At 38.4% G+C, this 16,735-nt stretch overlaps 1 long non-coding RNA gene across 5 annotated transcripts; it reads right to left on the bottom strand.

Moving 5' to 3' along the window:
• Window positions 1-798: 798 nt before the first annotated feature.
• Window positions 799-7,017, bottom strand: LOC117829763. Of its 5 annotated transcripts, none has more exons than XR_004634685.1 (3): window positions 6,821-7,017; window positions 3,200-3,492; window positions 799-1,103 (listed from the first exon to the last, which is right to left on the bottom strand). It is a non-coding gene; the product is annotated as an uncharacterized LOC117829763 (long non-coding RNA). The 5 variants fall into 5 exon arrangements; XR_004634689.1 differs by lacking the exon at window positions 6,821-7,017 and adding an exon at window positions 6,360-6,473; XR_004634686.1 differs by lacking the exon at window positions 6,821-7,017 and adding an exon at window positions 6,099-6,341.
• Window positions 7,018-16,735: the final 9,718 nt, after the last annotated feature.

Consider the following 16,735-nt stretch of genomic DNA (forward strand, 5'->3'; position numbering starts at 1 on the left):
AGTTACTTTTGAAAAATACTTTATGAGCATGCATCTGAACTATAAGAGAGACCTTTTATACCAACCTGCTGTTCCTCATTCTGTACCGGGAACACAGATGCCAACTCGGTCTTAAATCTCAGCGCGACTGTAATTTGAGCAGCCAGGTGTGAATTAGTTTTTCATATTCCCAGGCACAGGATTTTTCTTCAATCATGCTCTCTGACTTCTTTCCACAATGGCTCGACCCCTGCAGTCCACCCACACTCCATCTCTTTGGACGACATGTGAGACATGTTCTGTGTGAAAGACTTGACATCTAAAACCCACTGCTGCTGCTCATACTGACTGTAAGGTGAACAAATGTATTAAATTTAAAGTTTTAAGCATTTGTCTCTTAAAGTATTAGTCCTTCATTTGGATAACAGGAATCAGGCATACATTCTATTATAACATTACAAGATTACATTAAAGAAAAGCCCTTTGTTTACTTGCTATTGTGTTTGCAGTGAGTGACTCTTTAAAATGTCCTTGAAAGAAGCTGTTCAAAGGAAAGACTGTCATTAAGTTACATCATGCTGCATCCCTCTATTTAATTACAACTGTCCATCAATAGTGGTATTGAGTCAACTTTTAACCTTGTAACAGAGTTGTTACTAAAAGCCTTTTTTAAAGTTTGTATTCACTTTAGTCTTGACACATTTTTTTTGTACCTACAGTCGGTTATCTAACTTATATTTTAGAAAAGCACAGTGAGGTGAAACTGCTTTTTTTTTATTACTCTTACAATAATAAATTTATTTTACATTGTAGAAAACCTTGATGTATTTTTACAATTCAAAATAAATCAAGACTGACGAAATACTGTAGCTGTTTAAGAGATCAGATTGGCTCTAAAATTCACCTTTTGCAAAGATGTGCAGAAAACAGTTAAATGCCTTCATATTGATTATCTTTGTTTAAAAAAAAATACAGATTATATTTATCTATAATAAATTGCAGTGGAACGACACTAAAGTGGAGACGAGGTGCAGATCTGAAGAAAGCCATGCTTCATGATGCAGGAGGAGTGCAGAAAATCAACATGGCTGGGGAGAGCAGGTCCTGAAATCCAAGTTTTGGTTCTGGAATTGGCAAAAGAAACAAAATAATCGTAAAAAAATGAGCAAAATACAGTTGTTTGGTTGAAGCATTGAGAATGTTTTACATGCTGAAATAAAGGTTGCCATTAAAAAAAAAATGGTAGTCATGCCTTTTGGAACTTATGACTTGAATTCCAGTGGCGACTGGTCAACAGAGAGCAGGGGTTTCAAGGCTACTGCATCTTAGTAGTTAGAGGTTTTCAAAGTAGTTGTCGACTAGTAATTATTATATTCTGTAACTTTATTTATATAGCACCTTTAAAAACAAATGTTTACAAAGTGCTTTGACAAACTAAGCGTTGTTCAAATAACAAAGTAAACATTTAGAAAGACAGGGAGGAGGAATTTTAACAATGCAAAACAAAATGCAACGCAAGAGGTTAAAAAGAATACAGGTAAATTAAACAGAATGAAGTGGTGGAACAATAGACCAGTAAATCATTGCTGAGAGGTTTTTCAAGGGTAAATAGATAATATAAATACATAAAAATGGATGAGTTAATAAAAGCATTAAAAGGACAATAAAAGAGGTTTTCAGAATAAGAGGAAGACATCACATCAGGAAAATTAGAAAAGTGAAAAGGATAAATTAGGAACATTAAAATAATAAATGAAAAAAAAAAAAATTAAATAATAATTAATCAAATATAATTTAAGAAAATTAATTAGTTGGATAAAAACTAAAAATAATAATAAACTAGAGGTAAAAGCGGATAGAAAGATAAAGTCACATAAAAGCAAGTCTTTGTGAAATGCTGCTTTCAAATGGAACTCATAAAATCGTGTGGTGAAGTGGTGTGAATGTTAGCGTTCCAGTGGTAACCAAACAGTAACCTCCAGCCGCGAGAATTGAAGCCAATGCGGAAGTGTTAAAAACTGCAGTTTGAGTGTCCACTTGAGGCTGGCTCCCGAAGTAACAGAAACCACATACACACAAATTCAAAAAAGCCGATCTGTACAGTAGAAATAAACATGTTTACAGCCTGGTACAAAAAACGAGTGTAGTCTGGATAGCTAATTTCTTGATTGGCACACACTGTACAGGGGGTTGAATTTTTTTCATAACACGCCAGTTTTGAAGATATTAAGATTACAGGTTTTCCATAATGAGAGGCACAGCTGACGACTGCCAGGAGGTACTGAACAACTGTCAGGTGATAGGAGAACAACTGCCAGGAACTAGACTAACGACCCTACTTAGGACCCCTTTGTGACTCCTGGACACACCCACGAATGTTAGAGGCTTATATGTTCTAGCTCTTCCACAGTCTGGTCAGAACTGAAGAAGCCTTTCGGAGGAGAGGTGAAATGTCTTCAAGAATTTTTCTACCAGTCCAGTTGCCTTACTGATCAAGCTTTGGAGCTGACTTGATTGACAGGCAGGAGCACTGTAGCTGTTGGCTAGGAGGCTCAAAGCCCGCCTCTTTACCTCACACTAGCTTGACAGAAGTTATGTTGAACTCAGCATTTCAAATATGGCTCCAGCTGACAATTGGCTTCAAAACAGCGCCTCAGAAACAGATGAGTGACATCACGGGTACCATGTCCATTATTTATACTGTCTATGGTGGTAACTCAAGCTGCACTTTCACTAATGTTAGCTAATTTCCTCTTACTACAGATGCTATCAGTTATATAACTACATAATGTATTTGAATAAAACTGGAGTCTGTGGGCAGACAGAACCCCATTTGAAGGCCGCAGAATGGAAATTGTATTCTGGAATGCAAACACCTTAACCATTCCACTGTGGCATGTCATAGTTTTTGGAATAACATTTGATCTACGCAAAAAAGCTGGAAAAAAAACCCTCAGTGAAGTTGCAGGAAATGATGCTGTTCGAGAGGAGATCTTCAGAAGCTAATAAACATAATTAGCCAGATATCAAAATTAAACAGCATTCCAATGACAGAAGAAGAAATTAGACTTGACTAAGAAGGCTTGGCTAATGGCATGTAGTAATGCTAATGCTTATTGGGCTACCCCTGCCTCCTCTTACAAAAACAGGATCAGTCACATGAACAAACATGGGTCTACTTTTACAAACGCTAGGCTCATCCAGCTTGGCAAATACTTACACACGAACATTTGGATACACATTCCACAAAAAGCGACAACGCTGGAAATCTGGAGGCAACGTCCACACTCGGCGCTCATCATACAGTCCCTCGTCTTCAAGCAGCACTTAGGACACTTGCTCTCTGAGCTTTCACTCTTTGTCTCCTCTTCGTTTTTCCTAGGCTGGGACTGTATCGTGTCCGGGTGCTTTTCGTCCCACTCCTCCTCACTGTGACCTACTGCCATGATGCTTGGCGGTTTTTAGGGCAACAACCAGGATGACTGTAATGGGTTGAGGGCAGATGGATCAGATCTGTGTGGAGAAAAAAAGGCAGGATTTTAATACTGTATTGTGGCAGTCCAATGTTCACAGAGAAGAACATGACCAGTATTGTATGTCTGCTTCAGCTCATTCAGGTCTCAGTACAGCATCCAGTCTCTAATGTTATGATGCTGTGATTTTGTTTGTTTGGTGACACTTAGCAGCTCCTGCTTAGTCATTGTGCTGTGATTCAACCTTTCTGGGTTGGGTGTGGTTTTTTTTCCTCATAGAATCACCTAGGTCTTACTTTAGTTTAAGGAATGCTTGCCACCACCCAGATAACATTCCTGTTTCAATGACTTCCCTAAAACATGCGTAACATTTTAAATCTGAGAACATGCAGCAACACAAAAATATTCATACGTTTGTCAAAGTCAATGTGTCAGTCTTCCTTTATTTAGACTATAGATAATGTGCACATGTGTTATATCTGCGTCATTGTGCACAGCACCCTGCAGGAACAACAGCACGACATTCTGTAACACTTTACAAAACAAGTTTCTTAATATCTCTTTGGCTCCAGGCTGAACCTCATGAACATTAGAGCTAGGTTGTCACAGAGCTTGTCTTAAAAATAAACTGACCCAGTGATTTAACATGTAAAATGACTCCATTTAAAAACAGTTCCACATTAAAACAATACATTTTTGATTTTCTACAGCAGACAAAGGGGGGAGCTAGCTGCTAGCTTGTTTGCAGACACTAGCATGTATTTCAGTTATGCTGAATTTGTCAAGGTTTTTGAGAGCATAAATCTGAGCTAACCTTGTTTAAAACTTGATAAAATTAGGTACCAAAGTTGGGTTAATAATTCTATATTCAAAATATTTGTTTCCTAATGCTTCTAGAGCAAAAAAAGGAGTCAGGGCTGGCTAACTAAGCTTCTGTTAGCTTGTTCGTGCGTGCTAGCCTTGTAGTTAGGTGTAACTTAGCACCACCTAACAACCACACACAATTACAGTCAAGAGGGGCTAATTGGGCAATGCTAGCTTGTTTTGTTCTTGCTAAGCTTGTATTAAGGTTAGGATTTCTTCAATTTAAATAATTAAAGAGGTCTTCTCCTCCTTTTGAAAGTACCAAAATTAAAAAACACAGAGCGGTTTCTTGTTACAACAAGTGTTCCTTTGCTGTTCTCAAGATACACAGCAGTAAGGGACTAGCTGAGATATTGCTAGCATAAATCTGCGCAAACCTCGCTTAAAACTTTAGGTACCAAAGTTGCGTTAATAATATATATTCAAAATATGTGTTTCCTAATTCTTTTATTGAGCAAAGAAAGTAGTCTAGTGCTGGCTAAGCTTCTGTTAGCTTGTTCATGCGTGCTAGCCTTGTAGTTATGTGTAATTTAGCATCACCTAAACTTGCCAATAAACAATGAAAGACTACTGACCGATGTCTCTACTCTTAACAAACAGATCTAGGTATTTCAATTAGTTATAATCAGGGGTGCAGCTCGCTCAGCTGGAAGTGAAGCTTCCACCAAAGCGCCTGCCCCCCTGGTGGCTGGCTGCAGTATAGGTCAAAAACTCTGTCTCCACCATTCATTTGAATGGGGCTGCAGTCAAACTTTAAAAAATAAATACACGTGGTACGAATGTTTCTCACATCCGTATGCTGTGGTGATATGTAGTTATTATTTGACTGTTTTCTGTTCAAGGCCTCTTTTTTCTGAAAAGTTTCTTTTTCTTTAGTTATCATAGGATAAAAAACAGGGTTTTACTTCCAGGTTTGCTTTGATTGACAGCTGCCCTAGAGGGAAACTCCATAGGATCTAAAGTCGGCTGCTAGCTTGTTTTGTTCTTGCTAAACTTGTTTTAAGGTTAGGATTTCTACAATTGAAATAAACAAAGAGGTCTTCTCCTCTTTGAAAATACCAAAACTAATAAAAACAGAGCGGTTTCATGTTACAACAAGTGTTCCTTTGCTGTTCTCATCATAAACAGCAGTAAGGGACCAGCTGAGTTATTGCTAGCTTCTTTGTATGTGTTAGGCTTGTGTTTTGGTCATGTAGATTTTCTGAGGAGGTCAGCAGTGCATTGTTGACATCAGGTTTTTTGCTGATGCTTTCAGAATACACAGGAGTTTTGAGGGACAAGCTGAGCTGCTGCTAGCATACATCAGGATCGGTGACTGTTTTATGTTCACAAGGTTCCAAAAGGTCCTTGCAGAAGTCTCCCCTTAAACACAAAATATCTGAACAGTTTTAAAATATTAAAACTGCTAGAAAGCTGTGTATTGTCTGTGTTTTTCTCATGCTTTCATGAGTCGAAGGAGGTTGGGAGGAGTTTGCAGAGCTGCTGGTAGCATGTTTGTACATGTGAGGCTTGTATTTAGGTCAGAATTCCCCCTTCTTGTTAGAACTCACAAGCTTTTTTTTTCTGTAGCCAAAACATCCATAGAGGTCTCCCTCTTTTTAAAACCAACCACAATCAAACACAGATCAGTAACTGACACCAGTAAAAAAAAATAATTCAGCAATTTAATCTTACGTGTGTGATGCTAACGAATAATAATGCTAACGAATAATGCTGCTAACTCCAGTTCACTGGAACTGGTAATCCTCTGGTTAAATAATTAGTTTAAGACAGCGATTTTACCTGACACACGAAGGATGTAGTTGTTGTAGTAAAAATTAAAACATGTCGGTAGTTGTTTGGTAATGGTGTAACTGTTATAGCGAATAGCGTGGTAGAAAAAATTAAGCCAGCCACAGACCAAGAAATCAATTTTACCAGACAGACTTAAGCATAGTGATAAAGATGTATTCCCTCAAATAAATCCAAATATCTATCAGTCATTTTAAACAATGGAGCAAAGAGCATATTGCTCGGTTTCATTAAAGGGAAATCATTTCCCACCAAAGTGAATCATTAACACCGCGGTCTAAACTTAAGTCCCTTTATGAGCGCTTTATTGAGTGAAGTCGCATTGATTTGACAGATTAACAATTCTTCCACCGCTATGATCATTTCTTCTGCCAGGAGCTAAGCCCCTCCTGTTTTAAGTGGCGGATACAATTGCTCCCTGCAGACATTATCAGATATTAAGTGATAACCCTGATGGTGAAATAACATCTTATCTATGCCATCCTGTAGCTCCTCATTTATTACCTCTGACAGTAAATTAGATTGCTGGCATCTGGAAGGTACAACCGGCATTTTTGGGTGCACCTTTCCATCTCATTCTGCTTTCAAAACTCTATTGGTTTTCAATCATAAGTAATGAAATTCCATCAGGCTCGTCGGCCGCATGAAAGCGACTTGGAACGGAAGTGAGAGGCAGCCATTAAGAGAAGAAAAAAAACGAGTAATGGTCTTACCCTTTGCTTCAGAGTCACCTCTCTGTCGGCTAAAATCTTTCCTCTTTGTGGAGTAGACTTTACTTAGAGGAGAGCTTGTAACACACCTTCACTGTCACACACACTCGCGCTGTTCTGAACAAAAAAGGGTGTCAGTTTCAGCCAGATGAACAGGGCAGGTGTGTTTTCTGGTTAAACTGGTTTGACTAAGTGGACTGCTGAGACAAGGTTTTATTTCAGCACACGAGGTATGAGCTTCAGGGAACAAGACGTGATGCAAATGTAAACAATCAGGTTTGACATATTTAAAAAAATAAATCAGTAAACTGTTATAAAATGATTGACTGTTTGTTTCATGTGATACAGGGACCAAGAGACACTTTACAGTAACTTTATTCTGAAGTTTTTTATTCGTGTGTGTAAACACAGCTGTTAAACAGCCTTATTTTTAAAATTATGATCACTTGAGAAACACATCAAATAATATATTCTTACACAGCAGCAGTGTCTGAGTTACACCTTGGTTTTCATGAAAGCTCTGGGGGTGTAATGTAAACATTTAGCTGCATAATTAAATGTCTACCTATAAGAATAAAGGAGCTGTTCACTTCTATTTGTTTAGAGAATACTGATCTACTGAAAGCAAATATATATGTTAAGTAGTGGTAATAACTGGGTGTGACCAAAACTCTACACTAATGTACATTGCATATTAAAACGGTATGGTCTGCACACTGCCTACCAAGTGCAGGTTAGTATACTACATACTAATACAGGTCCTCTCAGCATCATCATAATAATAATAATAATACATTTTATTTATAACACACTTGACATTTAGAGCAAATCTCAAAATGCTACAAGACACATTATTAAAACAGCAACGGTAAAAACAGGGTTAAAACCAAGCGGCAACCTCCGGTCTAAAAATATGAGTCAATGCGGAAGTGTTAAAAGCTGCAGTTCATCGAGGATCCGCTTGAGGCTGGCACCGGAAGTACCGGAAGTCACATACACATGAATGGGGAAAAGACGATCTTTGCAGCATTAATAAACATGTTTACAGCCTGGTACAAAAGATGAGTGTAGTCTGAATAGCTAATTTCTCGATGTCCTCTCACTGTGAGGGGGGTGAATTTTTTTCTAATTCGGCAATTTTGAAGATATTGAGATTACTAGTCTTCCAATGAGAGGCACAGCTGCCTGCAGGAACACTGCAGCTGTTGGCTAGGAGGCTCAAAGCCCGCCTCTTTACGTCACACTGGCTCGACAGAAGCAATATGGCTGCCGCAGCCAATTGGTCTCAAAACAGCTCTTCAGAAACAGATGGGTGACGTCACGGATACTACGTCCATATTTTTTACAGTCTATGGTTAAAACAGACAATAGGAAAAAAATATGAAGATTGAACATTTCAAATCTGCCCACTTATTAAAAACAGTGTAGTAAAGAAAGCAAAAGCATGACATGACTTCATCGATCATGTATTTTCTGCCCAAGCTTTGTTTGCTAAGCTAGCTCACCTTTCGGGCCATATATATTCAACACAAATATTCAAATGTTGATTTTAACGAAGCTACAAAGTTATTTGAATATACTTTTAACTGCATAATTATGAAACATATGTATTACATCTGCATGCTGCTTGTTGTAGTTTGAAGATTCACAATGCATTATGGGGTGATTGAGTGTAACCATAGACTGGATACAATATGGACATAGGATCCGTGACCCCATCTGTTTCTGAAGCGCTGTTTTGAGTCAATGAAGTCAGCTGTGCCTCTCATTGGACGACTCGTAATCTCAATATCTTCCAAATTGCTGTGTTAGAAAAAAATTCATCCCCCTACAATGTCTGCCGATCAAGAAATGAGCTATCCAGACTACACTCATTTTTTGTACCAGGCTGTAAACATGTTTATTTCTGCTGTGAATGTCGGCTTTTGTGAAATGGTGTGTATGTGGTTTCTGGTACTTCCGGAGCCAGCCTCAAGTGGATCCTCAATGAACTGCAGTTTTTTGCATTGGACCGCATTTAGTCAAGTCAAGTCAACTTTATTTATATAGCACATTTAAAACAACCAGTGTTGGCCAAAGTGCTTTACAAGGTAAAAAGTAAAAATTACATGAAGACAACAATAAACAACAACATAACAGGATATTAATGTCCTCTTCACGAGTAGAAGGCCAAAGAGAAGAGATGGGTCTTCAACAAAGATTTAAAACATTCAACAGTTGGGGCCGATCTTAATTGGAGTGGCAAGCCATTCCAGAGCTTGGGGGCCGCTGCTGCAAAGGCTCGGTCTCCCCGGGTTTTAAGTCGACTTTTAGGCACATCCAGGAGCAGCTGGTTTGTTGACCTCAGTGCTCGGGTTGGGTTGTGAGCATGGAGAAGATCAGCCAAGTAGGATGGTGCCAATCCATTTAGGGCCTTGTATGTTAAAAGTGCAACTTTAAAATCAATCCTGTGACGGACTGGGAGCCAGTGGAGAGCACGCAGCACAGGTGTGATGTGCTCCCTCTTTTTCCTGCCAGTCAGGAGGCGAGCAGCCGCATTTTGTACAAGCTGCAGGCGCTGAATAGACGCCATGTCTAAGCCGACATACAAAGAATTACAATAATCAAGCCTAGCCGTAATAAAGGCATGTACAACTCTCTTTAGATCCTTAGGAGGGAGATATGCCTTCACCTTCGCTATGAGTCTTTATGAGTATTTAGACCGGTCTTACTTATTTTATTAATTTCACTGTGTTGATTTTCTTTTCTTTAAGTATTTCTTTTTTTTTTTAAATCATGCCTTCTATAATTTTACCATTGCTGTTGTTTTCTTACTATGTGTTTCTCTGTGAAGCACTTTGGGCTACATGTTTTTATGTATGAAAGGTGCTCTATAAATAAAGATGAGTTGAGGTGGTTGCCGCTTGAGTGTAACTAGTGAGCTCCTGTTCTATACTTATAAGTTCTGGTCAGTCTGGATCATAGACTGTATAATAAATGGATATAGCACCCGTGACGTCACTCAACTCAACTGAAGCCCTGTTTTGAAGCCTATTGTTGGCAGGTGCCATATTGAAAATGCTGAACTCAACCTAACTTCTGTCAAGCTAGTGTGAGGTAATGCGGCGGGCTTTGAGCCTCCGAGCTTACAGCTACAGTGTTCCCACGTGTCAGTCAAGTCAGCTTTATCTCTTATTTTTCATAATCTTAATACTGCTGAGTTATGGAAAAAAAACAAAAAACATTTTTATACCAGACTGTAAATGTTTATTTTTGCCTCTTTTGAACTAGTGTGAATGTGGCTTCCAGTACTTCTGGAGCCAGCCTCAAGTGGACACTTGTGGAACTGCAGTTTTAAACACTTCTGCATTGATACGTGTTTAACTGCTTATAGAACATATTTCTTATATTTGTATTCTTCTTGTTCTAGTTTGAAAAGCAACAATGCATTATGGGGGGGATAGAGTATGACTAGTGAGCTCCTGTCTGATACTTAAAAGTTCTGGTCAGTCTGGATGCTGAAGTCTAAAGTGATCTAAAATTTGACTAATTTATCAGTATAATTACTTTAATGAATTCATATCCACACAGAGTAGTTATTAGCCAATAACTAATACATCTCTCCTCAGCTGTGGGACAGAACATGTTCACAAGTGTGTTGACAATGTAGCCGTGAAAATCCAATCAAGTTTTAATAAATAATTACACAGAATAATTAATTGATTAGACAGCACATTTCATTACATGATGAACAATGATGAATTCAGAAAAGCAATTTAGGGAAGCAATTAGAGCACAAACAATTTGAATATATTCAAAGAAGTGAATTTGATTAGGATTGAAAATTACTCACTGAGCCGTTTAAAATTGCATCAAAGAAAAAAAGGGCGGTCATTTAAGAGCCCCACTGCAGCTATGAATTTGACTTCAGATTTAAGAAGAAATGCAAACAGACAGTAGAAATTTGTATGTGTGTGTCTCAGAGGGATACTGTCAACAATACCAAGGAGGTTTTCCAAGGACTCACATTTATTGCACAAAGGAGTACAAAAATACAACAACACAGCAGTCAATTCAATTCCATACCATCATTCTGAAATACCTTTTCATGTTGGTAGCTGCTATCAAGGTAGCAATTTGGAAAAAACTGTGCCCACCAATCACAACAACTCTGGAAAAAAAAACACTTCAACATGTTAGAGTTCTATACAATGAAAACTAAACTTTTACCACTGAAATTACAAAAAAAAAACCAAAAAAACCCAACAACACACACACCAGGTTATCTTAAACTTAAGGCAGAGACACCTTCCCACTCTTCAAAATGGATCCACCTGTGTGAAATCAGAGCACAGGTGAAGTGGAAAATAATCAAAATAATGACAGGAAAGGCAAATCAGGATGCAAACAGGAAATGAAAAGAAGAAAAAAAATGAAAACATGTTGAAGGTAGAACTTCAGAGGCATAAAAAAAACGTGCAGTTAGTTTTAAAGGATAATGTATAGAACAGGTGTCTATGCTAATTAGAATCCACCCCAACTTACAGCAGAAAACAAGCTAGCAGCCTGTGTTATCTTTAAAGCTCAATTTCCCTTCATGACATCTTTGTGGACAGTGAATAATCACAAAACTCATCTGTGGAGATTACATTAAGGATCAACATTAAAGGGATATTTCATTTTTTTTTAAGTGGGGTCGTATGAGTTACATTGCACTATTGCTCCTGCAAGATACAATGAGTGGCAGTGAGCACTTCCCCTTTTATGAGAAAATTCCAAGAGGACCGGCGGGCAAGCTAGGTTATTTTCTCTGCGGACGGGGCTGTCTATTTCGCGTAATTTCACTAAAGTTGAGAAAATATGGTCCAGGCACTCATCATGGTGCAAATGCATGCATCAGTAGAAAAAATTGGAGCTATTAAGTTTGCCGTCAGAAACCCCCTTTGTTTTGGCACTATTTTTGGACGCACCTCGCAGACCAGTGTTCTGCACTATATCATATTATTTTTTAGCCTGTACATATTAGCCATGCCTATTTGTTGTTCTTTTTGTGTTTATAGTTGATTTTATTATATTTTTATTTGTATGCCTTATTCTCATGCCTTTGTACAAAGAGAGCACAGTTTACCAAAGTCAAATTCCTTGTGTGTTCAAGTATACCTGGCCAATAAAGCTGATTCTGATTCTGATTCTTCCACTGCATGGGCAAGGCTACCGGCACTCATTGTGGCTTGCAGGAGCAATAGTGTAATGTAACTCATACAACCCCACTTCAAAAAAACTGAAATATCCCTTTAAGCTTAAAAAGGGCCGTGACTGTATTTAAGGATATGAAGAAGCAGCTAGCTATCTTGTAGGTGTCACCCCTCCTAATTTTGGTGTATTTTTGGGGGAACTCACATTCAAATACGACACATGGCATGTTGTACGGTTTATCATAATGACCCACCATTAAAGACGCTTCTGCTCAAGCTGTTTCTTGGAGGGGAAATCAATGTTGCATATAACATTTGTGATAATTAGCATATTTTGGTGTCAGTTCTACGTCCCTAGCTTGTGTGCTAGCTTAATATTTCTTATACCTTCATTTATTTTCTGTTGACTTTGCATAAGGCTGGGATTGCTATTAGCTTTTTCAAGTGGGATTACCTTATAGACATAGTGATGAGAAGACTGGCTCTTTTAAGTGCCTGTTTGTTTCTGTTCATCTGCTGCTTGCACTACTGCAGGAGGTAAAGGTAACCAGATTGCACTTGTTTTCCATCCACAAGCTATTTCAACTTTTTTTGAGTCTTACAAACTCAAAGAATCCAGTCAGCTGCTGCCTGAAATAGAGCCTCATTCAGCAAGAAACACTGTGTTGCTCACTAACTAAATAGCAACTGTTTAACTTCAATTACCTTGCTCCTCTCATATTGCATCCACTTGGCGAAATATGGTGATGTCTCACTCCAAAAAAGATTGCAGCACTCATGGTTACAAACTCCAAACTAAAGTCTACAAAACTCTGGGTATACAGTCTATCATATAAACACAGAATAGTAACAAAGTAAAAAGAAGCAGCAGAAAAACTAGTGAGCCAAATGTGTTCTGGGCAGCCCATGTGTGTCAGTACCACTTGCTGTAATCAGTGCTGTGTTTGGCAGCAGGACATGATTTTGGCATTTGCATTTTCACTTTCTCAATTTTTCTGCTTCTGTGTGTTCAATTGCTCTATTACCCAAGCAAGCAGTATCTCTCAGAATCTGGCAGGAACATGACAAGCAGTCCATCTCATCAGAGCGCGAGCCCAGGCAACCAGCGCAGATCCCAGGATGCACTCTGTCAGCTGTTATTGTACACAGACACACAAAATGTTTCAGAAATGCTCAACACTTCTCAAACGGAATATTTCCAAGCTCGCAGAATTGTATCTACAGCCAGCCTTGGAAGAAAAATGGTGAGCTGTGATGTCGAAGAAGTAGATGAAGGAAGGATGTGTTACCCTTGACAGTGCATTATTCTGGGTGATGGTGCACCTGTCACCTTCACTTTTTGTACAATGAACAACGAACAAGATGACAAGACAGTCTGCCTTGAATCTGGTTTGCAGTTCTCTAAAGAATATCACTTTTACAAAAGTGTGACTGGTTTTCATCTGCACTTGTCTGTCAAAGTGTCAGAATTGAATGCAGGCCTCTGCTAGGCTGGTACCCTAGCCAGATATCTTTTTGCTTCATTGTTAATTTTCTATTACACTGGATTCAGGGTGATCAGTGGATGTTTTACAGGATACGTAATGTGGTTTTTTGATGCCTTTTTCTTTGTTGATGCTGTCTATTGTCAAGGTTTTGTTTAATTGCAGGGTGCTGGGTGGGTCCAGGATTGAGTAAGGGTGAGGGAGAGCTGTCTGTGTTTGTGTATCTGTGTTTGTTGTGATTTACTGTTTTGTGTTTTTGTTGGGACCTCCTTGAAAAAGAGATGCTGCATCTCAAGGGGCTATCCTATAATAAATAAATTACAAATATGTTTAAAATAATGGGACTTAAACTTAACTAATACATTTGATTCACGCCTTGTTATTTCTGGAAAACAAAGATCAACAACAAACAGTTAAAACAGCATGTGTCCATTATAAGCCCAAAATCTGTGTTTACCCTAAATTCAGAGGTTCATTTGGATGGACCCAAACCAAGATTTACCTTTTTGATTACAAAGAGGAAATTATTATTATTATTATTATTTTCTAGCACATTGTCTTTATTGAATTGGACCAGTGAAGAGAGAAAGGAACTGTAGAGAGTAGAGACTGCAGTCATGACCAAAGGCTGCATAAAACATGGCTGGGGGGTAAAGACTCGTCACATATTGGTTTCTGAGGAGACTTTTTGAAGCCCAAAGATGGCAGCCACCATATTGGTAATGCTGACTCAACCGATCTCTCCTCCCTCTCTTCTTTTGTCACTGCACTCCATGTTAAAAATACTTGAACTTTGGGAACACTGCCACTTTTGTCAGTGTCACTTGTCTCTCATCAACCAATCACAAACAAGAATTGGTTGGACTTCTAATATAATTTTGTCAATCAACAAAGGCAGAGGATAAACGAATCATTCTCTTATTATCAAGGGTGCAATTTCACATTCAGAGCTCCTTCATTGTTTACAATACACTGCCTAGCAACACATGCTCTGAAATACCCAAACCTAACCAGGCTTTTTTTTTGTCTTATTGGACTTAAAGCTGCTGTTGGTAGAAATGGTGTGGAGAAATGGTCATAATGCCCATCGGTACTCATCGGTGAGTGAAGTAATTTGAGATTATTGCGAAACCTTTGCGTTTTCCAATGCCTTTGTATCAAGCAATGTTATTATTCCCCTCGTTCCCGTTATGACGGACCAATCATAGCTAATCTCCAATCCTCTGTCCTGATTGGTTAAGGGGTGGCCCCTACTACGTCCTCTGATTGGTTATGAGTCCGGCACTATCATGACTGCACATGCCGATCTGTGTTGGGGGCTAAGAGGAAATCTGGTTGGGAGGGATAGTGTTGACATTCAAATTCCCTCTCTCTGAACATATGTTTACTCTGTGACTACCAACAGCAGCTTTAATATAAGCTACATTCACTGGACAGGTCCAGCTAATTGTCTTATCTTCAAGATATTACAAGCCAAAAATAAGACCTGAATTGCTTGTAGTGAGTGAAAATAATCTGCCAATAGGGAAAGAAAAATATACTTGGCAAGTTTCTTCAAATAAAGTTCAGTTTCTTGATAGAAGAATAATGTCTAAACACAAGAAACTTAATGAGAATTAAGCTAACCCCACTGGAATTTTTAAGAAAAGATCTTTTCAAGCAATTCAAGTCTTATTTTTGGCTTATAATACCATGAAATAGAATCTATGATCTTGTCTAGACTTGTTAGGTTAATTTGGTTTAAATTGCGTCTTATAAGACATTTTAAAGAGAAAAAGAGAAAGAAACAATGGCTCAGTTTTGAGTTTTTGCAGTTTGAGGTCACAGGCACCGCAAGCCCAAAAAATGCTGTCAGTGGACACAGGCCCTTAAAGTTTAAGATTGAAGCATTAACGCAAACAACAAAGTGACAACAATGTAAACAGGAGACTGAACTTTAGCTATCTTTGTCTCTTCCAAGCTTTGGCTATCTGAGCCTTCGTCCAGATATCTCTTGTTTCTTAAGCCTGAATTAGCTGCCTTTGACCTGGCTGCTGGCTAGCTAACAACATAAGTAGTAAATAATGAACATCAGTGTTCTGGTATTGTTGTATGAAATAGCCACATACTCACTAACATACTCACTGTTGACTACTGTTAGCTAAAAGTTATGTTACTGTTGCCTCCCGCACTTCATTTTTTCTTATGCTCCTCATTAAACTCTGACCATCGAGGCATTCTTCATGATGACACCATCAGAACATAAAATCTTTGACAGGTTGTTTTAAATATCCTCACTTCAGTATATTATGGAGCTAATTACACTTTCCAAGAATGGAACTATTGGGAGATGTCTCTTAATTTCACACATTACACTGTTTGTGCACATACAATTTAAAAGTAATTAAGTGTGATTGCTAGCTGAGTGCAGTCTCAAGTGTTTATTGTCATCTGATTGTCATGCAGGAAATGTTTCAGCAGAGAGCCGCCATAACTTCCACGCTGTTTTGGGATCTTAATTTAAACACTTATTTTCTCTGGTTATTGCCTTTTCTGTGTGAAAAAATACATTTTTTCATTACGTTCCTGCTCTTATGTTTTATTAAACTGAAACTCATTTGGAAATTAAGCTGGGGAAATTCAGCGTTATTAACTTTTCCTGTTGGGAATTGGCCTTCAGAGGACCAGCCTTCTTCTTTTTCACTCAGCTCATATCCCCAGGTGTACAAATCTTAAACTGACAGTATGTTTTAGTTTCTTATTTTCTTATTGTGTCACCACATCTTGTCTCTGTTTACCATCTTTGGTCCCTGACATTCCTCCCTTTCACTGCTCATATTTTATTCAAACATTTTTCCACACCTGCAGTCATGCCCTGTATTTTCAACTCAAGTTAATGTGTCAGTATATACTATTTTGTTTGCACATACTTTCTTTCACAGACATATTTATCAATGCTTGTGTATAGTAGACTGTGTTGGCTCTTAACAGAACAGGGGATGGGAACATCCACTGTCAAACACACCGATGTGACCTTGATCATCCAAAAGGCAAAGAGGCTGTCATAAATCCAGCTATTATGCAATGGTGCCTCTATTAATTCTGCTGCTGCATGAATATAAAATATATGCCACAAATTTGTAGGTATATGACAGGTTTCCGCTCTTCGGATGACATGTGAGATAGTGTAAAAGTAATTCTGGACCATAAAATGTGATAAGCTGTGTTTCTAATTGCTTGGTTTTGCATGCTGAAAGGACAACCTAATCTTAGGGCATATC

This window comes from Notolabrus celidotus, chromosome 18, assembly GCF_009762535.1.
Source record: "Notolabrus celidotus isolate fNotCel1 chromosome 18, fNotCel1.pri, whole genome shotgun sequence".
Lineage (NCBI taxonomy): Eukaryota > Metazoa > Chordata > Actinopteri > Labriformes > Labridae > Notolabrus > Notolabrus celidotus.